This window comes from Heterocephalus glaber, unplaced genomic scaffold (assembly GCF_053883595.1).
Source record: "Heterocephalus glaber isolate CG9 unplaced genomic scaffold, H.glaber_assembly_v1.0 deba00001472, whole genome shotgun sequence".
In the NCBI taxonomy this organism is placed as follows: Eukaryota; Metazoa; Chordata; class Mammalia; order Rodentia; family Bathyergidae; genus Heterocephalus; species Heterocephalus glaber.
This window is the reverse complement of record NW_028258315.1, coordinates 22,460,334-22,487,687: the sequence shown is the minus strand read 5'-3', so window position 1 is coordinate 22,487,687 and position 27,354 is coordinate 22,460,334. Positions and strand designations below refer to the sequence as shown.

The following is a 27,354-nucleotide window of genomic DNA, read 5'->3' as shown; positions in this document are numbered from 1 at the left end:
CAATAGCTATGTTTCGTGAGGAGGAGAATGAACTTGTGGGGTAGGTTGTCTATTTCAGAAAGAAAGGGAAGTTGCTTTTCTGAGGCAGTTGCTGTGTATAGATTTTGTTTGTTGGACATTAATTCCACAGTAACAAACACAAAGATAAATGTGTTGCTATATTTGTTTTGTTTTTTTAATGGGTTGAAACTACATTTGCTGAATGAAGGCATATGCCATCCATTCTTACCTCTACTACCAAATGAATTAGCTTGTGACAGTATTTTCTGAGTTAATGAGACAAATGTTCTTTTGGATTCAGCCAGAGAAAGAATCTTCACTACTATTGCTTCAAGGACAGGAAGAGCAGTGATGATAATATTAGAAAAATTTACTGAAGCAACCATCATACTAACAGAGATAAATTTTTCAATAATAGCCATATTAAATAATAAGAATATGATTGTTACTTTGTAGTAGTAACAAAAACTCACAAGAAAATTTGAAAACCTTATTAGAATAAGGGAGAGAGAGAGAGGGAGGAAAAGAGGGAGAGAGGGGAGAGAGAGAGAGAGTGAGAGACTGAGAATGGAAATATGATGTGCAAGGAAAGGAGGTCCATGCAAGGCTTTGGAAGTAGAACATTATTTGTTTAATAAAGTATTACAGACCTTTGCATCTATTATTTAACCTTAGATATGTATTATTTTTCTCATATTTGAAATTAAGGTGTTGGAATGAAAAAGCAATGTGATTTTTCTTTTAGTTTTAACACTGCATGATTCCAGGTGTTATTTTAACACAGATCAATATTCCAGTTAATAGGGGATTAAAAACAAAAATGACATGGAATGTCAGTATAACTTAAGAATAAACTGGTTCATGGGGCTGGCGGGGTGTAGGTAGTGGTAGAACTCATACCTAACCCCTGGGTCCAATGTTTCAATCCCCAGTAGTATTGGAAACACACACACACACACACACACGCACACACGCACACACACACACACACTCATTAGGGATGATAACTTGCTCTGTCTGCAAACCCTCTATTAGGAAATTAGTCAGAATATGACACTTTTGCTGTGTTGGTACAGAGGTCGGAGTTCAGGGTCACAAAGCAGCTATACAGTATCCCAGAAAGGGGAAAGATCTCAGTGAGAAGGGACTATAGAGATGGATCCTCCAAATCTACACACAACTTCTCTTCAATTGTTGACCAGTTCCTAAGTTGCACATGTGTGGGTTGAGTCTCAAAGAAACCCAGCAGAAAATAGCAGTTGGGAGGCAAAATAACTGAGTAGAAATTTCAGCTTTATGAGACATTGGAAGGAAAGAGGGTCAAGTTCATGTGTCCCACAATAAACACCTTAGTAAGTCCTCTGGACTTTATGTTGAGACCCCTGAGACTCTAGAAATAATGGTCTCTCGCCAAAGTGAAGGGCATTTGAGGAGTGACTGATGCATTCTGATTGCAAAGGAAAGCAAATATAGCCCAGCCCTGGTAAAACCTAGCAAAGGCTGGCAGGATGGAGTGATCTGCTGGTACTCAGCCTGTCTATGAAAGGAAATGCAACAGCAACAAAAATGAAACAACCACAAATGAATGCATGAACAAAAGCCCAACCATCATAAACCTTCACCTGTTTGTAGAGCAATCTATAACATTATCCAGGGCCCGAACAATATATTACCCATAGTATCAGGAAGCCAATGCAAACTTATAGGTTATGCTAAAACAAACAAACAAACAGGGAGAAAAGGGCTCAAAATTTAAAATCATTGCAGGTATCATGGTTAATAACCATAATTAGTATGTTTAGAAATAGAGAAAAAGTTGGAAAAAATGTATGGAGAATTTATACAAAAAGGTAAAAACAACAAAAAGATTCAAATGAATACTATAGAACTGAAAATTGCAGTCTTTGCAATTAAGAATTCATCTGATGAGTATAACAATGGACTGGCAACAGTAGAAGCAAAGATAAATGAATGAAGATTTGGATAATCTAAATGTCAGTAGATGTCCTTTTTGGACATTATAAGCCAGTCCTAAAATTTTTATGGATCTGCAAAAGAATATGAATAGCTAAGATAATTTTGGAGGACACCTCCAAACCTGTGATGAGGTAATGATATTTATTATTGTATGCTGTTGGTGCCACAAGAGACCCATACCTAAGGGACACTTGATTTATTATGAAAGCAGCACTTCAGCAAAGTAGCTAGAAAATGATCTCTCCAATGGGTGGTGCTGAGTCCATTTTAATTTCAAATAGAAAAAAATGAAACTTCATCCTGATTTACATTCTAGCAAAATTTAACACCAAGTAAAATTTAACACCACATACTAATGTGACATATAAAGCAAGAAAGTTTTTGGAAGAAAATATAGGAGATGATCTTTATCATTTCAGGATAGCCAAAGATTTTTAAAATTGGACATGAAATCACTAAGGAGATAGAATTATTAAAATTAAGAACTTCAGTTTATCAAAAGACACCACTGAGTGAGTGAAAGACAAGCCATAGACTGGAAGAAGACACTTAAAATGCAAACAAGTGCAATCTGATAAAAACCCATTTATAACAAACCAATGACTGACATCATATTAAATCAGGAGAAGCTGAAAGCTTTCCCTTTAAAATCAGGAAAAGAGAAAAGTGTCCACTATCACCATTCCTATTCAGTATAGCTTTTAAAAGAGAAGAATATTTATTATCACCACTCCTGTTCAACACAGTTCTCAAAACATTATCCAGAGCAATCAGACAAGAGAAAAAAAAATAGAAATGGATATGGACAGGAAAGGAAGAAGTTAAATTATCATTATTTGCAAATAACATGGTCCTCTACAAAGGTGACCCCAAAACTCCATGAAAAGACTCTTAGAATTAATAACCAAATTCATAGTGTAGAAGGATATGAACTCAGCACTCCAATATCAATAGTGTTCCTATACTCCAGCAATAAACTCACCAAGAAAGAAATTACTGAAATTATACTTTTCACAATAACATTTAGAAAAATGAACTTAGGAATTAACTAAATCAAGGAAGTGAAGGACCGCTACAATGAACACTCCAGTACTCTGAAAAAGGAGATTGAAGAGGATATCAGAAAATGGAGGGCCAGGGATTTAGCTCAGTGGTTCCGCTGCCTGCCTCACAAGCACAAGGACCCGAGTTTGATCCCCGGTACCAAAAAAGAAAAAAAAGAAAATGTAAAGATATTCCATTTCTCGATAGGCAGAACCAACATTGTCAAAATGGACATACTTCCAAAACTATGGATTAATGCAATCCTAATCAAAATACCAGTAGCACTTCTCATAGAACTAGAGAAAAGAATGCTAAAATTCATATGGAACCAGAAGAGACTTCAAATAGGAAAAACAATTCTGGGCAACAAGGACAAGGCAGAAGGCATCAAAATCCCACACTTCAAACTATACTACAAAGCTACAGTGATAGAAATAACATAGTATTGGGAAAACAACAAAAAAACAGACTGCTGGATCAATGGAACAGAATAGCTGCGGACAACAACAACAACAGAAACAACTGCAGACACACTTAGCTATCTTATCTTTGACAAAGGGGCCAAATCCTTTCACTAAAGGAACAACAGCCTCTAACAAATAGTGCTGGGAAAACTGGCTATCAACATGCTGAGGATTGAACCCAGGCATATATCTCTAACCATGCACTACTACAAAATGGATCAAAAATCTAAATATTAAAACAAAATTTTTAATTTTCTGAAAAAAAATAGATAAAACATTTGAAGACATAAATGTAGGCAAGGACCTTGTGAACAGAACTTTAGTTGCACAAGAAATCATACCAAGAACCATCAGATGGGATCATGACAAATTAAAAAGCTTCTGGACAGCAAAGGATAGCATCAAAGTATAGAGAGAACCTACGAAATTGGAAAATTTTTTTACCAGCTACTCCTTAAAGAACTAAAATCTATTATATATAGAAAACTAAAAAAAATTTAGAGCCCTCAAATTCAAAGAACCAATTAAATATGGGCATCTGAAATTAATAGGCATTCTTATGTGAAGAAGAAATGGCAAAGAAATATATAAAAAGATGTTCAACATGGCTGGCCATCAGAGAAATGCAAATTAAAACAACATTGACATTGTGTGTCACTCCAGAAAGAATGTCTATGTTCAAGAAATCAAATAGCAAACGCTGGTGAGGCTGTGTGTGGTGGCGGGGTAAGAGGGCAGGCTTCCACTGTTGGTGAGAGTGTAAACGGGCACAACCACTATGGAAATTAATATGGTAATTCCTCAAAAAACTAAAACTAGACATTCTATTCAACCAAGCTATTTCCCTTCTAGGTATTTTCTTGAAAGAGTTAAAGACATCATATTATTGTGATTCCTGTGTACCCATGTTTATGGCCGGACAATTCCTAATAGCTAAATCTTGTTATCAGATTGTTCCAACTTGTTGTTCCTTGGGGTTGCTTTAGGTGATCTGGAAGTTTGGTTTTGAGGCTTGTTTATATGTTTTCTCATTTGAACAGATGCAGCCTGCTGTGCCTTTGTTGAGGTTTTTTTTTTTTTACTTGCCCAGTGGGCTTCAATTCTCAGCAAGCCTCAGAGAAGCCTTCTCTCTGCTGCTCACCATTGTGGCAATTCCTAGGTTCAGAATGGTGGCCTTGTGGATCCCTGCACTGTGCTGTTGTCCAGGTGGGATTCTGGCTGGGGCCTGAGCACACTTGAGATAGTATCTGGGCATGCCTCTGGCTGGGGCCTGCCCACCTGCATAGCTGTTGTTTGGGAGGGCCTTTGGCTAGGGTTTGTGCACCCAAGTCACTGGCATCTAAGCAGGCTTCTGGCTGGGGTCTGTGTGCACTTACCAATGGTAACTGGGTGGGCTGATGGCTGTTGCTTTTGTGCCTGTGTAGCTCTTTTCCAGGGTTGCCTTTGGCTGGGGCCCGTGGACCCCAGCTGCTGGTGTCTGGGCCGGGCCCTTGCTGGGTTCTGTTCACTTGCTCCAATCTGGGCCAAGCAGTTTTCTCGCTGGGATCTGCACGCACTTACCGATGGTATCTGGGCCCCTAATAGCTAAATCTTGGAAGAAGCCTATATATCCATCAACAGATGAATGGATAAGGAAAATGTGTATTTATATACAATAGAATACTACAGTATTTTAAAGAATGCTAAACTTGATTCATTTGTAGGAAAATGGATGCACCTTGAGACTATAATATTAAGGAAAGTAAATCAGACATATAAGCTTAAATATCACACAGTGTTTCCTATATGAGAAAACCAACATATAAATAAAGGGCAAAATAAAAACTAGACAATAGGAAATAGCAAGGTGAATCTTTGGAATATGGAAAGGGAACTGATAGAGTAAAAGTGGAGGGAGGGGAGGGAAATGAAATAAAAATAGAAGATGGAATTGTAAAGTGTTGTGTACATGCACCAAATCCCTTTCAGGAATGTGATCACCATGTGTTACAAAAATGTGTATATAAAATACATATATACAGAAGGATACATACATACATATATTAATGGATTTATATATTATATTATATATAAATCCATTCATTACATATATTATATGGAATATATATTATATATATTCACATTTATATATATATATGAAGGGATCCAAGAGATGCAGGGAGTGGTAGGGAGAAGAGGGGAAGAAAATAAAAAAGAATTAAGAAATGTACATATACTAACTCCCTATGATGAATGTAATTATTATGTACTACAATGTCTACCAAAAAAATAAAAAAATAAAAGCAGAGAAGAGAACACTGTTTTAGTAATTTCTTTCTTCCTTCTAGAATGGAATCAGGGAGAAAATGTGGCTATTTCTAAACAGAAATTATTTACCAGTCTAATTTACTGAAGTTCACATTAAAAATGTTAATTTAGGGCCGGGGATTTAGCTCAGTGGTTTCGCTGCCTGCTGCTCAAGTGCAAGAACCCGAGTTCGATCCCCATACCAAAAAAAAAGTTAATTTACCTTGATTTACAGTATCATTGTTCTGTATATTCTAGATCATCTTTAGATTACTTACAATATCTAGTACAACATAAATGTAATGTAAGTAATTGTTAGACTGTATTGTTTAGGGAATAATGACAACAAAAAGTCCAGATATCTTCAGTACAGATGTAACCTTTCTAGACCTAACTATAGAGTGCACATCAACAACATAAGGTGCAACCATATAACATTTCCTTTTTTCAAGATTTAAAGATTGTGTTGTAACCACATATCACCTCATTCACGTGGATTCAGTGTGCTGCTCAGTGAGTGGAAAATTCAAGTTTTACTTTTTGGAACTTTCTGTTATTTTAAAAAATATTTCTGATTCATTGTTGGTTGAATCCAAGGATATGAAACTCACATATATGGTGGGACTACTGTATATTCATTATCCTTATTCTTAGAGATTTAGAAACTGGGCTGTCTATCCAGCCACTTCTTTGCTGGATGACACTCATCAGTAAGAAAGACTCATGGTTATAGTACCCCTTGAAAAGTTTTGTATTTAAAAATGTTAATTCTTAATCTCAATAGTGCAAAGATAGCAGAGCGGAATATAGAGTTTGTTGATGCACATTTTCTTTGCTTGATTTTATTATAAATGCCATTAAATTATTCCCTTGCTTTGCATATTGGTTCTGAGAAATATGATGCTTTTTAAGTTCTTTTGCCCTGTAAATTATTCTTTCTAGAGACTTATAGAATTTTTTAATATTAAATGTGAATAGTCTTAAGTTGTAAAAAGTTTCAGATCAATTTTCTCATATACTTGGTTGATTCTATTAATACATAGATCAGATTTTCTTTTATTTCTGTATTTTTATTTTTAATTGACACATGCTACTTGTACATATATAAAAAGCTAGAAAGTTTTCTTGAGTTATTGTTTAAAATATTAGTTCTATTTATTGCCTTTTTTTTTTTTCCTCAGGGACTCTGTTTATACCTATGTTGACTTTTCTTTGTTTCTCATTTCAACCAATTTCTATCTTATTCCTTTTCTTTAAAATGTGTATTGGCTCTGCTATTTTCCTCCTTTTTTAAGAGTCCTCATTAAATATGTATTAAAATCTATTTTAAATATTATAGAGGTACTATATAATTAGCCTTACTTTATGATATGATATTACCTTCTTCTATTTCTTTCCTGAGATTAACCAATAAGTATTTCATTTCTTTTTGTTTTTATTCCACATTTTGTTCTTAATTATGTCTAAACTGATGTCCTTTTTTCATATTTCCAACAGATTGACAATAATTTTCACTTGGCTTACTGTTTTCTTTAACTTTATGATTATTTATTTGGAAGAATTTTTATCATCTAAAATTTTAATTTTTTATTTTGTTTTCTTTTTATAGTATCTTTGCATAGAAGAAAATTGCATACATCTGTATATTTGGTAGAATGGCTGGGCCGATTGGTGTGGTTTCCCTGATTTCTTATTCAAGGTCACTATCCTATGGTTTCTTTAAAAGACAACACTAGGGAATGGTACAGGAAGCAATAGTCAGGTATACATTTGTGCTTTTCTTTTTATAATTTAAAAAATATTTAAAATATTTTCTGGGAGGATCTTTAGAGAGTCACCCTCATTTTTTCTTTGACTAGTCTTCAGTGGATGTCTCTTTTCTTCCCCTTTATTACTTTACTCTACAATGTTTCTTTTCAACAATGTCTCCTTAAGTTTTACATCCAATTTTAATCCTCTCCCTTGTAGCCAGTGCTCTAATATTTCAGGACTTCCTAGCTGTATTTTATCATTTAGGATGACTTTAGCTTACTTAATTTCTGTTCTGTCTTCTGCACATTCTTCTGAGTCTCTTTGCCTCTGTTCCTGTCACCCCTCTGTTCCCCTAGCCCACATTCCTAGCTTTCTGAATAGGTTTGTGACAACATTTAGCTAGAAATGCATATTTATTTTTCCAAATTACCTGTATAGCTATTTTCATCTTTCATTTGTGCTGAAAGTATGGAGTTTGTGTGGATTTATTTATATGAATTGATCTGTATGTTTTGGAGAATGTGTGGTGATATTGATATTTACGCAGCTATGATTACCTTGCATTTCCAGAGTCAGCAATCTTAACCACTACTCACTAATACTGTCCTTTAGATTTCACTGCCGGTTCCTCTTTCTGAAGGCTCTGGTATAATTTTCTTGGATTCTATTTATGAAATCAGGAAAATTTCTCAGCTACCATGTTGCATTTGCTTTCTGATTTGTTTTCTTCAGGGATAGGTATAAACTTACTTTATAATCTTCAGACAACAACAACAGCAGCAGCAATGTAACTACCAAATTGTACCCTCAAAACATAAGGGAGCAGACAACTGCAGTGAAAAATACAAGAAATCCCATTCCATTCAAAACTTATTTACAAATGTGTTTCGGAGATCTTGCTCACTAGTTCATCAGAAATAGCAGAAAGCTCTGTATGGCAGTTTAGGCTGATACTGTGTTCACGCTGTGCAGAATCCTAAGCTTCACCCTGATGGTTGGGTAAACACACTCTGGTAGTGTGGGTGTGTCTGTGCCAGGTGGATAGAACAGAGGCTGTCTCATATGAAGAGTGGCATTTGACTTCAAACAGAAAGGGTAGGCTGGATTTTTCAAAGTAAACAAGCAAGGGGGCATGGAAAGCCTACAAAAGCAGAAATTTGCTTGATCAAAACCAAGAAGGCATGACAGTGCTTGAGCTGTCTGCACAGGGAAACTTATCGGCCTTTAACTCACACGGTCCAGAATGAGTGGCAGGGAGGAGTGTGGAGGGAGGCAGAAATGAGGAGGGATGAGACCAGGGCTGTGGTTAGGGCCAAATTTGAAGGGTCTTGCTTGCCATTAAAATTAGATGCCTGCTGAGAAAAATGACATATTTTTGAAGATAAATTCATAAACTGCAACATAAACTTTTTCAGAGGAAAATCTAACAATATGTCAAATAAGTTTATTTTTAAAACTAAGCAGACAGGATTATCCAGATAGTTCCCACTCCATGGTTTTCAAAAGCTGGTTGATAAAGCACGATAGTATATCATGAATATAAGTGGGCAAAGTTCAGGATGGCCAGCCACTTGAGTAGAGTTGTCCTTTTTTTTTTTTTTTTTTTTTTTGATACTGGGGATCAAACTCAGGACCTTGAGCTTGCAAAGCAGGCGGCAGAACCACTGAGCCGAATCCCCAGAGAGTTGTCTTAATTAAATAAAAATTCTCCAGTGAATGGTCTCAAAAGATTTTTGGTGTTGATCTCTTCAACTTCATAATTCTAAATCACAGACATCTGTAACCACCAAAGATTAACAGATAGGTTGAAAGAAAGAAGAAAGAAGGAAAGACAAGAGAAAAATCTACCTTTCTTGGCATACTAAAATTGATTGCTCAACCCACAGTCCACATGGAGAGCTGTATGTAGGAGGTTTTCAGTACCCATACTTTAGAATACAGATGTTCCTTGACTGACAATCCAGTTGTGTCTCAGTAAACCCATTGTGACTTGAAAATATTGTAAATCACAAGAATATACTCGATTCCCCTGACCCATGGAACATCCTAGCTTAGCAGCACAGCATATTGTAGAGCATCAGTTTTCCACCTTGGGAACTTAGGGCTGGCCAGAAGCTGCATCATATGAAAGGATTGTATGACCCATCACTAATCAAAATCGACAATTTGAATAGTTTCTACTGAATGCATATTGCCTTTACAACACTGTAAGGTTAAGAAAACATTAAGTCATGCCATTGAAGGTTGGGGACCGTCTGTGTTCGGTAGTTCACTTGGATAAGGCAAAATTTTTCTACCTCTAATTAAAATTGAAACAGCACTGAGGGCCATCAAAGCTTATTAGCCAATGAGTTCTAAGGCTGTTAATTTATAGATAATGAAATAGGACACAAGACAGGTATTAAGGGCTACCTTCAAATCTAGTTCTGTACCTCCAAATGGGGGATTTGATTCCATAAATGAGTTGAGGGCACTGATTAATGGAGGTGGCCTGAAGGAGGACACAAAACCTCTGCCTGTTTTTCTTAGCATTTGTACTCTCTGAGCACAGTTCAAATGATACTCCATTGTGCAAGCTCTGAAATCATCTGAAAAGCATTAGGAGAAATAGATAAAGTTATATATTCCATTCTTCTTAGGAAACAATCTCAGACCAAACAAGTGAAGTATGGAAGAGATTGGTAGTGGAGAGTGTCTGTCGGCAGCAACACTTTGGAACTCTAAAAGCACTATTTCCAGAATACAAGGAAAATTCTCAGTTGTTTTGTTGAGGTTTTCCTTCCATGTATCGACAGTTGTTGAGTAGGAGATGCCCATGACTCCTCCACCTCCTTCTACTTCTTCACTCCTGCTTTCTTTCCTGAGGTAGAAAAGTGTGATCTAGCCTGGGAATGGTCAGTAAAGCTTCATTGTTCACGCTATTTATAAGAAGGCAGTGAGCACAAATCATCACTTCAGGTCTTCACAAAGCAAGTTATTGATTTGAGGCATGGGGAAAACCCAGAACACAAGAATATATGCCACTTTGTTTCATTTACACCACTAGTTCCTCTTAGTTCATTGAAAAGAATGTTTTGTGCTAATATCTCTCCCTTCCTTGAAAGAGAGAATCTTTTTTTGTCGATGTCTTATACCTTAAGGAACTACTCCGAGGACAATGAGACACAGTATATTAACTATAGTTACTCTGTTATTATCTAATTATGAAATTTTGTATTATTTTTCATAAAACAGTGAAACTATAGTGCTGTGTTGTTACCTTCCATACTGTTTTCAGTTATTTATAAACAATGACATGTTACAATTTTCCAAATTGATTTTTATGTAATTTTAAATATTAGGAGGCAATCGACAAAATAGTAGCCAAGTAACTCTGAATGTTGATGTTGCAACATTCTGTTTTGATTTGCTTGTGTGTGTGTGTGTGTGTGTGTGTGTGTGTGTGTGTGTGTGTGCAGAGAGAGAGGAGAGAGAGATGGGGGATAGAGCTGGAGTATAAGGATAAAGCTTGCCCTCAGAAACTGAGTCTTGTATTTTCTGCATCTCAAGAGCCAGCATTTATACTGTTTCACTCTTGGCTGCTTGAATCTGTGCATCCACTACAGAGATAAAATCCCATTACATTCAATAGCCAGCTTCCCCTTTGACCACCACAGAGGGGCTTTTAGGGTTCCTCACAGGCCGTGTGATTACTCTGGGTAGTTTTTTTAATGGGATATAACTCAGTGTTCATAAGTTTTCTTCAATTTGCTCAGAAAATCATGGTGTGATTTGTATGTTCTTTCTCCTTCTTTTCTATTCCTTGACTCTCTCCTAATACCAGGAAAAGAAGAAAAATGATGAAATTATAGAATTAACAGGCACTGAAAAGAAAGGCAGCCTGAGATCATGAGTCACTAAACCAATTTTCCTGCTAGAGGGTGTAATTCAGTGGTATTTTTATAAATGTGATTCAAGCTGTGGCTTTTGTGAAATGTGCCACATTATAAAAATGGGGGAGAGAAGGAGATCATAACTACTCATTAGCAAGATGACCCTACTTTCACTGGTAAGATTTATATAACTTCAGTGACTCTAATTCTTAACAGGTATTTGTACTTATAAAATACTCAGCTGGAAAGTGAAACACAGATGAGAATGACCCAACTAAACAAGTGAGATTATCTACTACCTCCGTCTTTGAATAGGAAGAGTAACAGATAAAACAAGGAAGCTTGGTCTGGGCAGAGGAATTCCAGGCTTTGTGTTCAAGAACCTGGTTTTCTGTGTGATCTTTAGATATTTAATTTAGCCTCTTTTGATCTTTGGCTTCATGTTCATTTGATAAACAATCAATTAACCATGTGTGGGTTAAAAATCAGATAAATGATAAATGACATGTATATTTTTGAAGTAAAGCAGGTAAGAGTTAATTATTTTGACCTCAAAGTGGTCATATACCTTTTGATGAGCTCCAGTAACATCACAGAATATCAATATTTATGTCTTTCTATCATCTCTATCTCTGGCTCTTACACGAGATCTGAGCTTAAACGCTGGTTGACTGCAATTTTTTTGGTACCAGGGATCAAACCCGGGACCTTGTGCTTGCGAGGAAGTCGACGGAACCACTGAGCTAAATCCCCGGCCCTTTGACTGCAATTTTAAATCACTTACCCAATTGATCTGAATCTCTGTTGTTATATCTAAGAAGATAATAATACCCCACCTAGTAACCATGAAATTGAAATTGTTATGGAGAAAAGAAATAGGTAGATTTGTGACTCCCTCATGTACCCGAGCCACTTTAAGTTAGCCCAAGTTAAGTGTTAATGTGGCAACCCCAATTAAGGGATTTAACAAACAGGAATGTTTAGTTGGCCTGATTTTCTCTATTACCTTATTAGTACATGTGTGCAGCTTGTGCAGTTTTCAATCATCTTGGGGAGTGGTTACATATACATACCACAGGTTGTTTCTTTTTAATCTCCTTCCCCTTTCCTTCCCCTCCCTTCCTCTTTCTCCAATTCACCTATCCATTTTTTCATTCTTATTTATATTATTAATCTTAGCTCATGTTATAATGTTTACATTAATTAAAGTTATTAGATTCCTGTACATGGCATATTTTTATTCTACTTATTTTACCTTCCTTCTCATCCCGTGTGCTTTTTCCCTTGGACCACTTCCCTATTGCAAGAGAGCCATCTCCTTGTCCCTTTCTATTCATCCTTTATTATTGTCTTTCTTTGTACTTTGCCTTATACAAATAAGAAATACCATACAGTATTTAAGCTTGTGTGTCTGGTTAATTTCACTCAACATTACATTTTCCAGGTACATTCATTTTCCAACAAATGTCTCAAATCTGTCATTCTTTATAGCAGAGTAGTATTCCATTATATATAGATACTACATTTTTGTATCCAATCATCTGTTGATGGGTATACAAGTTGTTTCCAGGATTTAGCTGTTACTAGTCGTGCTGCTATAAACATTGGTATGCATGTATTGCTGTAGCATGATGTCCAAAGCTCTTTGGGAAAGATACTCAGCAGGGGGATTGCTGAGTCTTATGGAATTTCTAATTTCAGTTCTTTGAGAAATCTCCATACTGATTTCCATAATTGTTGGACTACTTTATATGCCTAACAACAATGAAGGAAAGTTCTTTTTTCACCACAGCCACACCAACTCTTGGTATTGTTTGATTTGTCAATAACTGGCTTTATTTCTGGAGAAAGTTGAACTCTTAGCATTGTTTTAATTTGCATTTCTCTAATAGCCAGAGATGTTGAGCACTTTTTCATATATTTGTTGGCCATTTGTATTTCTTCCTCTGTGAAGTGTCTGTTCATTTCTCTTGCCTATTTCTTGACTAGCCTGATTTCAAAATAAGAGAAAGCAAGCATATTACATCTTTCTTACTACTTAATCCCAGAACACACAAGTGTCCTTTGAAGAATGCTCTGGTGATGCTGGAGCATTTATACTGCCTATGATAGTGTTTCATGATGGTCATATGTTCAAGCTCTGGAGTCAGATTCACCTGGATTCTAATCCTGGCTCCACCATCTGCTAACCATAGAACCTTGCAACCACTTAACTTCTCTAAGAATCCATTTTCTGATCAGTCAAACATCTAGAATAGTAACAACTTTATAGATTTATTAAAGAAGATGATATGACAGTGTTTGTAAACATTTAATGTGAAACTATTACCTAGTAAACACAGATACTACTTCTGTTATTGTGGCCTGTGTTCTAAGCTGATTCGCTCTAATCTGCATCAGTTGTCCTAGCTCTGCCATTGCCTGATATTTCTTGAAATGTATTCTTTATCTGCTTCCTTCATGAAGACTTGAAGGAAGTCTTCATGGTACTCTCTCAGCTTTTGAGCTGTGCTGCACAGTTAATGTTTTAGAGGAGAACTTCACTTTCTTCACTTGCAAAACAGGAGTAACAGGCAGCTTTCCTGGCTGACATCGACTATCAGAAGGAGTTTTGCCCTCTAGTGTTTCAGAGAATGTGATTGTTGCTGGTGCCTCAGTTCCTCAGTTTTGGATATGTCTCTATTCAGTATTAGATATTACAATCCAGTATCAGGCTTTTGGTGCTGAAGACCAGTTTGTCATCGCTTTGTGTGACATGACTTCCTGTGCATATTTCAATAGCCATGTCCTCAGCATGCCCTTTTGAGAGAACCTTTCCCTCTGCTGAAAGCTTCTGGTTCTTCCATCTGGCAGGAAAATGCAGCCAGACACTCTGCTATTCCCCACACTGCAGGAGCGCTGAGCCGGGCTCAATGGAAGGATGGCAGCCTGAAATTAAAGATCCATTCGGTGTGTGTGTATTTTTAACGTGTGTTTTCTTTCTTCCCCCTGCTATCATTAAACTTCATGACTAATATTCTACCCAGTGGTACAAATGTAGAAAGAAAAGTTGCAATTAGTGTAAAATAAGATGGTAAAAAATCATTCATAAATTCAGGAATTCAATATATCGTGAAGACCTTGCAGCAGTTTGTATAGGTTTATGCCGGAGGTCACCATGGTATTCCAAGGTGCTATCTTTTATGCTACACTTGGGCTCGATGTACTCCATTTCCAACTGTCAATACCAGTGACAGAAATAATCCCAAATAGCTCTTCAGACTCTGGTTTTCACTTCTCAGTTTATCTCCCTGTATATGTGCGGTCAGGGTTCAGATTGAGTGAATAAATGAAGAGGAAAGATCCTGTAAGCTGAATGTTTTAATATTAAAATCTCATGTGTGTTCAGCATTTCGGTTTTCCAGCAGTTTTGTGTGCAGAATTTTTCTGTATGCCACAATATTATTTTTTGTTGTCTCACGGATGACAAAATGAAAAATGGGAAAAGTGAGTTGACAAGTTTAAGATAATTGCAAATAACATCAATATTAATAGTATAATAGTAATGGTGTTTAAAATTAACTGAGTGTTCTCTATGTGTCATTCTTCTGAAAGGGCAATCTAACAATGCTTACTTCACAATGGCTTTGAAGGGTGTCTTTCAGAGGAACAAGTGAGGATGTGGCATGTCAAGCAAAGGGAGAAGAGTGTGTCGAGCATGTCTGGTCATGCTGGAAATGATGGCAAGGAGAACAGTGTTCAAAGCAATGTGTTGTGTTGTGAGATGCATCTGAGAGACAGAAGCAGAAGGAGAGCCAGGCCATGGAGGCCCTCCACTGCTTCCTTGCAGAATTTGCTTTTATTTTCTCAAACAGGGACATGCCATGCATTTGAGGTAGCATATGAAGGGCTGGTGATATTGGCAGTACAAAGAATTTTACCAATAGACAAAGAATGCAGAAAAGGCAAGAGTTTATTTACATAAGGGCACACTGCCAAGGGGAACAATGGGCAAGTTCCCAACAGAGGAATTGTGCAGTTAGGGTTAGAGGCTTGGGATTTTATGAAGGTTTGAGGATGTGGAAAAGGGGTCCAGGCAGCAAATGTGAGTATCTAAAGAATGTCTTTTCTTGGGCCATTTAATACCTTGTACATGTTCAATGTTTAAAATTATGATGACACAATTTTGACAAGACCACTTTCTCTGTCTTACAGAAGGTCTCTAGCTTTAGATAAGAAGGCAATAAAAGATCTATACATATCTTCTGGAGATTATGGGTTCTGGACTCATTGGGAGGAATGAGTGAGCCTGACATCAAAAGGTTTGTTGCTATCTTATGTCTCCATAAGAATGGCCTTAACTAGAGTTCAGCTGTTAAGAGTTTTAACCCTCTTGTTCCCAATGGGCTGCCACTAAGGCCAGGCAATCTCTTTCCCTACAGAGTCAGTGAGTGGCCAATTTGGGCTTTGTGCTTATATGATCTCACTGTAACTACTCAGCTACATATGCTCTTCCGGTTCAAAAGCAGCCATGGATGGTATGTAGGTAAGTGGGTGCAAATGTGTTCCAATAAAACTTTATTTACAACAATAGGAAGTAAGTGAGGAACATTTTGTTTACAGGCCATTGTTTGCTAACAAACCCTTTCTAAAGATAAGTGAACCACTAATGTTCAAAGACAAATGAAGCACAAGGTTTAAGTGACTTTTTTAGAAACATCTCCCCACTTGATAGCAAATAAAATGGTTAAATTGAGATAGATATAACATGTTCTTCTCACTGTGTCAAGAAAAATAATTACATGAGAGCAATGGGCCCGGGCCTTTTTCTCTTAATAGGTTCACCATAAATCCCTGGTTTCCTGGGGCATAGCGTATTTAATACTACCTGTTATTAAGTATCATAACTCTGTGCGTCCCCTTTTACCCTCAAAGTGTTTCTGATTTAGATAATACATTGTATCTGAATGCCTTATTTTAAACCTCAAAAGAGATTATTTTAGAATATCCGCACTAGGGACAGTGGAAAGGGCTGAAAAGAGTGTGGAGGTCCAACTGGGCCATCTGGGTTGGGGTCTCAATTCTGTCCTTCATAGCTGGGTGGTCTAAGGCTCAGCCTCTCCAAGTCAAGGTTTCATTCACTGAAAATGGAGTAAGGGGTCCTTCCCATGTTGAGGGCTGTCTGGATACCATACAGTGGTACCCTAGCTCATGAATGCTTCTTTTTGTGAGCAATTTGGTTTGAAAACAGAAGTGTTTGGCAAAATTTTTTATTTGTGAACTCTGTCTTGGGTGATGAAAATGACGATGGAGATCTTTCCTGCACAAACACAAATTGGGCCACCTTTTCTAGAATTGTGGAACAAATTAAGTTTGTGAACTGAGGTATCACTGTATAGTGAAACTTGTAAAAGGTCACAGGGCTAATTGTTGGTACTATGGTGTTCAAGAGGAAGAGAGGAAGAATTGCAAGGTAGGAAGAGCTTTGGACCCAGACAGAAAGGCCATAACACAGCCTCTGTCACTTACCATTCATGGGACCTTGCAGAAATTACTGCCTTTCTCTGAGCCTCAGGGCCTCCTTAGGGCTAATCATGCCACCTTTCCCCAACAACTGCAGTTGTTAAAGTTAATGTGCACACATGGTCAGGCACAGTGCCTGGTACACAGCACTTGGTAAAATGTCATTGTTATTTTTCGAACACTCACGTACCACATCAAAACTATTATTCATCTTTACTTTGACACCTGCCACTCATTGTTTACCTCCACTCACTTCTTGCAGTGTCAAGATAGTGCTTGTTGTTTTCCCAGTTCTTAAACCACATCCACTCAGCAGTGTTCCAGAATTGTGATGATGATGATGATGATGATGGTTCATTATTGAACAATTGCTATGTTGTAGTTCCTTCTAGTTGAGGCATATTTCCCAGGGATCTGATGTGGACAAAGGTAACTTCCTCTGACTCTTAAGGTTTGATTTCTGGGGCCATTATCAGGTCATGGCAGGGTGTCCTGTAATTTTAATTTGATAGGGAAGGCTGGCTGAGATCACAGTCAGAGGAAGGATGGTGGTGGCTACCAAGCTATTTCTGCCCCAGGGCTTTGCCGACATCCTTCTATAATGTTTCCTTTTGAACCTGAAAATAATCGGTTGAAACTGCTGCTCACTTTTAGCCTTTTATCTGAATTTGAAAAGTGTGTAGCACCAAATGCCATGTGCTATAAATGGCTGAACCTAATGAGCAAGTGCTCTTTTTGGACATACAATCTGTCGTCCTTCCTCCCTCCCTTGAGAGGGCGATTACAATCTTCTAATAGTCTCCTTCCAATTCTATAGAATGTGGGTGCTAATTTGAAAGCAGTCTCATAAAATGGAAGCAAACAACCTAATTAGAAATATTTCTGGGCCTGTTAGTGAATATATGTCTAATTGAAATAACAAGGTTTTCCCTCAAGGGGAGAAACGTGACTTCGGTTATAGGAATAATTAGCCCGGGCATTACACTGAAATAAGTCAGATAAAGCTCTTTCTTTCCTGACCAGATCCATCTTTACTTGGTCAGACCAATGTGTTTCTAGAAGGATTCATTAGCACTTTCATTATTTAATTTTTATTTTTAAAAACAAATCTAGACATGCTTGTATTTCTTATTCCCCTCAGATAATTCAACATTTCACTTTATTATTTTGGTACTAGTTCCATATATCTAAATAGCTGGGTTACATTCTTTCTATGAAGTTTCTGTAAATTTTTGCTTTTCTATCAAAGTTACAAGAATATAGTTAAAAGAACGAAATATTTCTACAATGCTTGTCGGTAAAATCAACATTTCCACGTCACAATCTCCTCCTCTTTGCCTAGAAAAAACTACATTTTTATTTAGTTCCATGGCTCTATTTAACATATTACCATTTTCTATCATAATAGAAATAACATTATTGCCATTTATTCATATTTAGCTTTAAACATTTATTGTCTTTGTTCTCTGGCAAATGAGAATTTAGTTTTTGTATACATATACCAGTGAGTACTGCTTCATATATGCATACTTTCTATACCCCACACTTCATCTAGTTTTATCACAACTTTGGACGGATTCAAACTCAAGACTTATATTATCATGATTGTATTACAATGCTTCATGGCTGAGTCATGAATATATTTTGATTTTCTAAAAATTCTTTGCTATCTTGCATAAAATTTGTTTTTTCCCATAATTATTTTTATTATCTTTAAAAAAATGCAGTTGCCTAATTATCTTTAAATTTGGAACTATGTCTAGCCTCAGATCTCCCCCACTATTTTATAAATGTTCACTTGATACATTCTTTCACATCTGATATTTGTACAATTTTCTCTTCTGGAAGAATTATCTCCTAGAGCCTCCTGTCATGTTCTAATCTGGATTAATTTCTATTTCTAGTCTCATTCTGAGATCTCACTTCACTTCTCTCATTTTCATCCATGCTTCTTTCAATTCCTTGGCACAAAGTGCCTGTCTTTCTTGATTGACTCCTTTTTTTTGACTGAGCATAACCTCTAGTAGCTCCCTGAGGAAGATATAAATTTCCATGAAAGGTGAATTGTTTGATATTTTGCGTATTTGAAAATAGCTTTATTTTTTTTTATTTAATAAAAAACTTGCCAAATTAGAATTCTCAATTATTAATCATTTTCTTTCAGAATTTCAGATAACACTTTATTATGAAAATTTCTGCACATATAAAAAAGCAAAATTCAGAATTCAGAAAAATTCCATGTACTTACCCAAAAATTATCGGCTTCAATGAATATTAATATTTTGACACTTGTTTCATCCATCTTTTGAACCTTTTTGTTCATTTGTTTTGCTGAAATATTTGAAAAAAAAGCCCTGGGATCATATCATTTTACATCCAATTCATTCAAAATGAATCTGCAAAGGAGCATAGGGGTCATTGTCTTGCATAAGCACAATGCTACTATTGTCACACCTAAAAAACAATAATGGACCTGTTTCGGCACTTATATTATCCAAATATAAACATAAATTCCAAAGCCATCCCATACTGAATTTTCTCTCATTGTCTAACCATACTTTTCAGTGGCCTCACTTTGCCTGAATCAAAATCCAAATAATTTTTATTTGTATTAGATTGTTATGTTTCTCAAGCTTCTGAGGTTGCCATGTTCTGCATGTAGCTGGTCTTCATGGTGGATGTAACATTTCTCTACTTTGCGTATTTCCTGTAAGTCAGAAATGAGGATTAAAGCCTTAGTTAGATTCTGGTTTAGGAGTTTCCCAGGAATGTTCATAGTTGAAAAGAATCTCTCACTTTAGTTACCCTAAGATTGAGCCTTGCTCTGGGCATTAACGCTCTCGGTCACTTCCTTGTAAAGGTCCCCATCAATTTTTCACTAAGTGGTTTTAGCATCCATTGGTGATGATTGTCTGAACCAGTAATCTCATCATGGAGGTTGGAGGGAGGTGATTTTTCTAATTCTGTCATTCCTGTTTGTAAATTGGAAATCTTCTGATTGGACGAATTTTCCTCATTCTGGAGGGCAATACTATTTCACACCAGAAGAGCAAGAAGATCCTTCCAGTTTATTAGTTTTCAGAGCCAAGAGTAGTGATTTGGAAACTGCTTATATGCTAAATAAAGACCGTTTATATTATTGTTCAAGTAGTATGGTGAACTGATACCTTTAAAAATATTTAATTGTTTCTAATCAATTGCTATCAATTGCTATTTATCCGATGCACGAATTGCCTTATTGGCGAGTGGGTGGGTGCCCCTTCGCATCAGAAATGTAAAGGCATTGACCCATTTGTTTCCTCAAACTGATGATTATTAAATCCTTTAAATGAAACTTTTTTCTACTCAAAATTTGCAGGATCTCTTGTTTGTCCCCAGGACAGTGAAATTTTACAATGATATAACTCTTTTCATTCTTTTCCTGGATTTGCTCATCTATTTAGTTTTCCTTTCAATTTGAAAATGTACATCTTTCAGTTCCTGGAAATATCATTTTGACTCTACCAATCCCCTGGCTCACCCTTCCCACACGTTCTCTATCTTTCCTCTTACTCATGCTCTTGTTATTTAGTTTTTGGATCTTTTATTTTTCCTCTCCTCTTTTTTCTCAGTTAATTTCTATTTGCTTTATTTTCTGAGAAATTTCCAGTTTAATTTCTTAAAGTTCTATAGAGATTTTTATGGGGTTAGTTTTAATTTTACAGAGCATATTTTATTTTCTCTGAATATTCCTTTTCATAACATCCTTTTTCTCTCATGGATCTTCTCTCTGAGGGCTTACTAAAGGGATTTTTGGGAAACGTGTCCTTCCTATGTAAGATCTGGGACTATCCATAGGATCACCCTCACCCTTCAGTTGATGGAAATGGGAGGATGCAGGGAGCACGGTCAGGCGCAGTGATTCCCAGGGAAGACCTGGAACCCACAGAGAGCAGCAGTTACACTCAGTTCCAGTTTTACAGGGAGAGGAAACAGACCCAGCCAAAGGTCAGGATCCAGCAGAGCCTTGAACCTGGAGGTGCCCCTGCCTAGTAGGATCACACCAGTGCTGCGCCTTCCAGGCCACATTCCATGGTAACCTAAGAGAGCACTGATACCAAACCTTTATGCCAGAGTTTTAACTGGGGCTTAGTCATGTAAATCTAGTTGATGCCCTCTGTAGTCTCCAGGCCTTCTGGGGTAGACTGCATGACCCAAAGCCCTTAGTGCAAATCACGTTGTTCTACTCTTCTTTTGTGGTCCAAGACCTCCAGATAAACAAATGCTTTGATCAGATGGAACATTCCCAAGGCTATCCAGGGAAAAATCTCTGTTTTCTTCTATTTGCTTCCCCATACTCTTCCTTTTTTTGGCTTTAGTCTTTGATTTTTATGTTAGATACTTTCCTAAAACATTTGGGAATTACTACTATTCACTTAGATTTAGGGGGTAAGGACATACATGCTGATGGTAACTCTGTGCACATGTGGGGCTGGTGGATCATGGTTGTCAAAATAGGGTTATTTGCCCAGGCGGATATTTTATGCTACTAAATTGAAATATTAAAAATCCTTTTTGGGATAGTAACATTTTCCAAAGAATTCACTTTTAATATCTTGCCATAGGGCATAGCCCTGGTCTCCAGATTTCCAGAGTGGAGGTGGAGAAGATGTCAAGAGTTCCAGTTTTCAGTCTGGGCACATTCACTGAATCCTTCCAAGTAGTCTACCCCCATTCTCAGCTGTGTTTGGTATCTTCCAGTCCAGAGACCCCTCTGTTCTGTCTTCCCCACAGAATATGGCTTCTGAGAGAGAAGGGATGAGTTATTAAACTGATGTTTCACAATCTTTCTATTTTTAGCTATATCTTTATGTCTACTTCCAGAGTTGCCAGGCAGCACCAATTACTTATTCCTTTAGTAATATGTGGGCCCATCAGTTTAATTCTCAGTTCTTTCCACAGCCAGTTTATAATAGATCTTTAAAGACCAGCATGAAGCTAGCAAAACTGTGTATTGTGACCCTGTGAGTGAACTGTTTGTGAATGTGACACTGGCATGGAGCCCTGAGATTGGGAAGCATATGACACGCAGTGATAAATCATGCCTCACATCAGATTTTCTGGCTCTAGTAGATGAGTTACAACTCATCCTTCTACTTCACTTTGTTCAAAATTGTGCTCCTATTTTCTTCTTTCTTGTTGTATTTGACATTATTAGTTAATCTCTTTACTGTTTTAATGTAATTTGGTCAGGAGAAGAGTTAAGTGTGTGTGTTTGTCTTTAACTAGAATTCGCACAACAGGTTTTTTATATTATAAAAACATAGCCTGTTCTATGTATACTTAACATTTAAAGCACATGTATAATTTTGTACTGAAAAAGGTCACCGTTCTCAAATTCTAAGCAGTGCTTGAACCATCAAAACTTGGAAAGGTTGAGATGGTGGTAACAACCATAAGGTAAGATTTAAATATGAAGTTACAGAGAAGGATGCATTTGTTTGTTTTCTCCTCTGGTTGAATTCCTTAGGAGTCACTTATTAAAGTTCAGTATGTGGGGTGGGAGGAAGAACTCTGGTGAAGGCTCTTTGCATCTGAGGCTGCCCATATGGGTAGAGGAGGTGGGAATAGACTGAATGAGGCAGCTTGTTTAGCGTTTCTTACTACATTAAGATAGAATTTTATGTATACAAAACCTAACTGAGCAGAAGCTAGCTGTGCCTGCCTGTGGAAGTGTTTGGATTCCTTTTTTTCTGTGTTCTTTGTGAAATAACTTTATATACACCATTAAAATAATATTTTTATTGATTTCCTATTATTGCATAATTGCTTCTAATGACTTATTCTTTGGAATGAAAATGTAAAATACAACTGCTCCATGGAGAGATTACCCATTACGCTTGGCACCCAATCCACACCTGAATGTGAATAAATTTATCTGGCTCTTTTCAACCACGGGTTAAGAGTCAGGTAACTCATGTTGCGTTCCAACTCTGTTTTTTTTTTTCCATTTAGTTTTAGTACATTTTAGGTATACAATACAGTTACATTCATCATTGGGGTCTTGTACCTTTACATGATGTATCTTGGTTCTTATTTTTTTCCCTATTCCCCTGCCCTCCGTTCTCCTCCCACCCTTCCCTATTTATAAAGACTTTTATTCCATGTTTTTCCTTTTCTCATATTTTTTCTTTTCCCTTCTTTCCTTTCCCCTACCCCTCCCACTTCCCCTACTCCTCCCACTTCCCCTACTCCTTTAGACATTTTATTCCTATTTTACAATATCAATTACTTACACTTTTACACTTTCAGTTTTTCACATCAGAGAAACTATTGGTGTTTACACGTGTGTGTCCTATTTATTTCAATTAAGAGTATCACCTCAATGTGCATCTACTTAGCTAGAAATGTCTCCAGTTTCTCATTCTTTATAGCTGAGTAGTACTACATTTTACAAAAAAACCACATCTTCTTTATCCAGTCTCCAGTTGATGGGCAATTAGGCTGTTTCCAAATTTTAGCTATTACAAACTGTGCTGTTATAAACATGGGTGTGCATATATCACTGTGGTATGATTCTTCTAATTCTTTTGGGAAGATACCCAGTAGAGGTATAGCTGGATCAAATGGGACTTCAATCTTAGTTGTTTGAGGTATCTCCATATTGATTTCCACAGTGGTTGCACCAGTCTGCACTCCTACCAACAATGAAGAAGGGTTCCTTTCTCCCCACAATCCCACCAGTATTTGTTACTGGTTGATTTCATGATAGCAGCCATTCTTTCTGGTGTAAGGTGGAATCTCAGCGTTGTTTTCATCTGCATAACTTGAATGACCAGTGATGTTGAACATTTTTTCTTATGTTTATTTGCTGCTTTTACTTCTTTGCCTGAGAAATGTCTGTTCATTTCAGAAGCCCAGTTTTGAACTGAGTCATTGTATTTGGGGGGGTCTGACTTTTTTGAGTTCTTTATATAATCTGGATAATAGACATTTGTCTGAGGAACAGCTGGTAAAAATTTTTCCCACATTGTAGGTTGTCTCTTAGCTCTGTTGGTGGTTACTCTTGCTGTGCAGAAGCTTTTTTTTTTGTATTAAATTCTTTTATTGGTACATTGTAGGTATACAACACAATTACATTTCTTACTGGGAACTGTACCTTTACATAATGCATCTTGCTTCTTATTTTTTCCCCATTCCTAGCCCTCCCTTCACCCCCTCCACCCTTCCCTATTTACAAAGACTTTATTTCCATTTTTTCCATTTCTCATCATTTTTCCTTTCCCTTCTTTCCTTTCCCCTGCCCCTCCCACTACCCCTACCCCTTTGGACCTTTTCTTCCTATTTTACATTATCGATTATTCATTCTAATCATTGGTACATTTTAGGTATACAATATAATGACATTCATCATTGGAAATTTGCACCTTTACATAGTCTCTCCTGGTTCTTATTTTCACCGTTGCCCAGCCCTCCCTTCAACCCCTCCATTCCTCCCTATTTACAAAGATCTTGTTCCTATTTTTCCATTTTCTCATATTAATCCCATTCCCTTCTATCCTTTCCCCTAGACCTCCCACTTCCTTCCCCTTTGCCCCTTCTCTTCCTATTTCACATTACCTATTATACATTTAGTCCTTATTTACACTTTCAGTTTCTCACACCAGAGACACTATTCGGTATTTACACATGTGTGTCCTAGTTATTTCACATAAGAGTATGGCCTCAATGTGCATCCACTTAGCTATAAAGGTCTCTAATTTCTCATTTTTATGGCTGAGTAGTACTCCATTTTATTAAAAAAAGCACATTTTCTTTATCCAGTCTCCAGTTGATGGGCATTTGGGCTGTTTCCAAGTTTTAGCTATTACAAACTGTGCTGCTATGAACATGAGTGCACATATATCACTGTGGTATGATTCTTTTAATTCTTTGGGGAAGATCCCCAGCAGTGCAATAGCAGGGTCAAATGGGGCTTCCAGTCCTACTTCTTTGAGGTATCTCCATATTGATTTCCATAGTGGTTGCACCAGTCTACACTCCCACCAGCAGTGGAGCAGGGTTTTTCTTTCCCCACAGCCCTGCCAGCATTTGTTATTCGTTGATTTCATGATAGCAGCCATTCTTTCTGGAGTGAAGTGGAATCTCAACGTTGTTTTCATTTGCATCTCTCGAATGTCCAGTGATGTTGAACGTTTTTTCATATATTTATTTGCTATTTCTACTTCTTTGTCTGAGAAATGTCTGTTCATTTCAGATGCCCATTTTTGGATTGGGTCTTTAAATTTGGAAGGTCTGATCTTTTTAAGTTCTTTATAGATTCGAGATAGTAGACCTTTGTCTGAGGAAGAGCAGGTGAAGATTTTTTCCCACATTGTGGGTTGTCTCTTCACACTGCTAGTGGTTTCTCTTGCTGTGCAGAAGCCTTTTAATAAGAAGAGATCCCACTTGTTGATTGTGCTAGTTCACAGGCATCTGAGGTTTTGTTCATAAAATCATTTCCTACACTGATGTCTTCAAGGGTTCTACCTAACCTCTGTTCCAACTGGTTCAGAGTTTCTATTTTAATATTTAGATCTTTAATCCATTTTGATTTTAGTTTAGTGCATGGTGAGAGATACAGGTCTAGTTTTAATCTTTGGCAAGTTGAAGCTCAATTTTTCCAGCACCATTTATTAAAGAGGCTATCTTTCCTCCAATGAGGGTGTTTGGCTCCTTTGTCAAAGATGAGATGGCTGAGTGTGTCTGGTGTTGTTTCTGCATCTTCTAATCTGTTCCACTGGTCCTCAGGTCTGTTTCTTTGCCAGTACCATGCTGTTTTTATCACAGTAGCTTTGTAGTAGAGTTGCAGGTTGGGGATTGTGGTACCCCCTGCCATGTCTCTGTTACCTAGAATTGCTTTTGCTATTCTGGGTCTCTTCTTGTTCCAAATGAATTTTTGGATTGTTTTCTCAAGGTCTATGAAGTATGCTGCTGGGATCTCAATTGGAATTGCATTAAATCTATATAGCAATTTTGGAAGTATGGCCATTTTCACTATATTAATCCTTCCTCCCCAGGAGCAGGGGATGTCTGTCCATTTTCTGATATCATCTTCAATCTCTCTTTTCAGAGTGCTATAGTTTTCAGAGAAGAGGTCTTTGATTTCTTTCATTAGGATGATTCCTAGGTATTTCAGTTTTTTGATGCTATTGTGAAAGGAATTATTTGTCCTATTTCTCTCTCAGTGAGTCTTTCATTGGTGTAGAGGAAAGCTATTGATTTTTGTGTGTTGACCTTGTTACCAGGTACTTGACTGAATTTGGTTATTAAGTCTAGAAGACTTTTGGTGGAGTTCTTGGGGTCTTCTATATAGAGTATCATGTCATCTGCAAATAATGACAATTTGACTTCTTCGTTTCCTATCTTTATTCCTTTTATTTCTTTCTCTTGTCTAATTGCTGTGGCTAATGTTTCCAGAACTATACTGAACAAGAGTGGTGATAATGGATATCCTTGTCTTGTTCCTGATTTTAGTGTGAAGGATTTCAGTTTTTGACCATTTAGTATGATATTGGCTGTTGGTTTTTCATAGATGGCTTCTATCAGTTTGAGGTAGAGACCATCTATTCCAATTTTTTGTAGGGTTTTTATCATAAATGCATGTTGGATTTTGTCAAATGCTTTTTCTGCGTCTATGGAGATAATTATATGGTTTTTGTCCTTGACTCTATTGATATAGTGTATTACATTGATTGAGTTGTGTATATTGAACCATCCCTGCATCCCTGGGATGAATCCCACTTGATCAGGGTATATGATCTTCTTGATGATCTTCTGCATTCTGTTTGCCATTATCTTTTTAAGGATTTTTGCATCTATGTTCATCATTGAGATTGGCCTATAGTTGTCTTTTTCAGTTGGGTCTTTCTCTGCTTTGGGGATCAAGGTGATACTTGCTTCCAGGAATGAATTTGGGAGTATTGCTTCCCTTTCAATTTCACCGAAGAGTTTAAACAGTACAGCAGTTCCTCTCTAAATGTCTTGTAGAATTCAGCAGTGAAGCCATCAGGGCCCGGGCTTTTCTTAGTTGAGAAGTTTTTAATTACATTTTCAATTTCATTGGTTGATATTGGGTTGTTCAGAATTTTTAGGTCTTCTTCGTTTAACTTTGGTAATTCATATGTATCTAGGAATCTGTCCATTTCTTCTGTGCTGTCCATCTTTTTGGCGTATAGGTTCTGGAACTAGGTATTGATGATCCTCTGGATTTCTGCTGGGTCTGTTGTAATTTCACCCTTTTCATTCCTAATTGCATGGATTTGGGCCTTTTCTTTCCTTTTTCTGACAAGGTTGGCCAAAGGTTTGTCAATTTTGTTGATTCTTTCGAAGAACCAACTCTTGGCTGCATTGATTTTTTGTATCATTCTCTTAGTCTCCATTGCATTGATTTCTCCTCTGATCTTTATAATTTCCTTCCTTGTATGAGCTTTGGGGTT

At 37.0% G+C, this 27,354-nt stretch overlaps 1 long non-coding RNA gene across 9 annotated transcripts in view; it reads left to right on the top strand.

The window, feature by feature from the left end:
- Window positions 1–27,354, top strand: part of LOC147826231 (uncharacterized) — a 113,847-nt gene that overhangs the window by 69,527 nt on the left and 16,966 nt on the right. For 6 of the 9 annotated variants that reach the window (XR_015439348.1, XR_015439352.1, XR_015439349.1 and 3 more), the window contains 2 exons: window positions 15,590–15,696; window positions 15,817–15,920. This is a non-coding gene — a long non-coding RNA (uncharacterized LOC147826231). Of the gene's footprint in view, window positions 1–11,346; window positions 11,572–15,589; window positions 15,697–15,816; window positions 15,921–27,354 lie in introns of all 9 variants that reach the window. The other 3 variants (XR_015439350.1, XR_015439355.1, XR_015439354.1) reach the window with 3 other exon arrangements.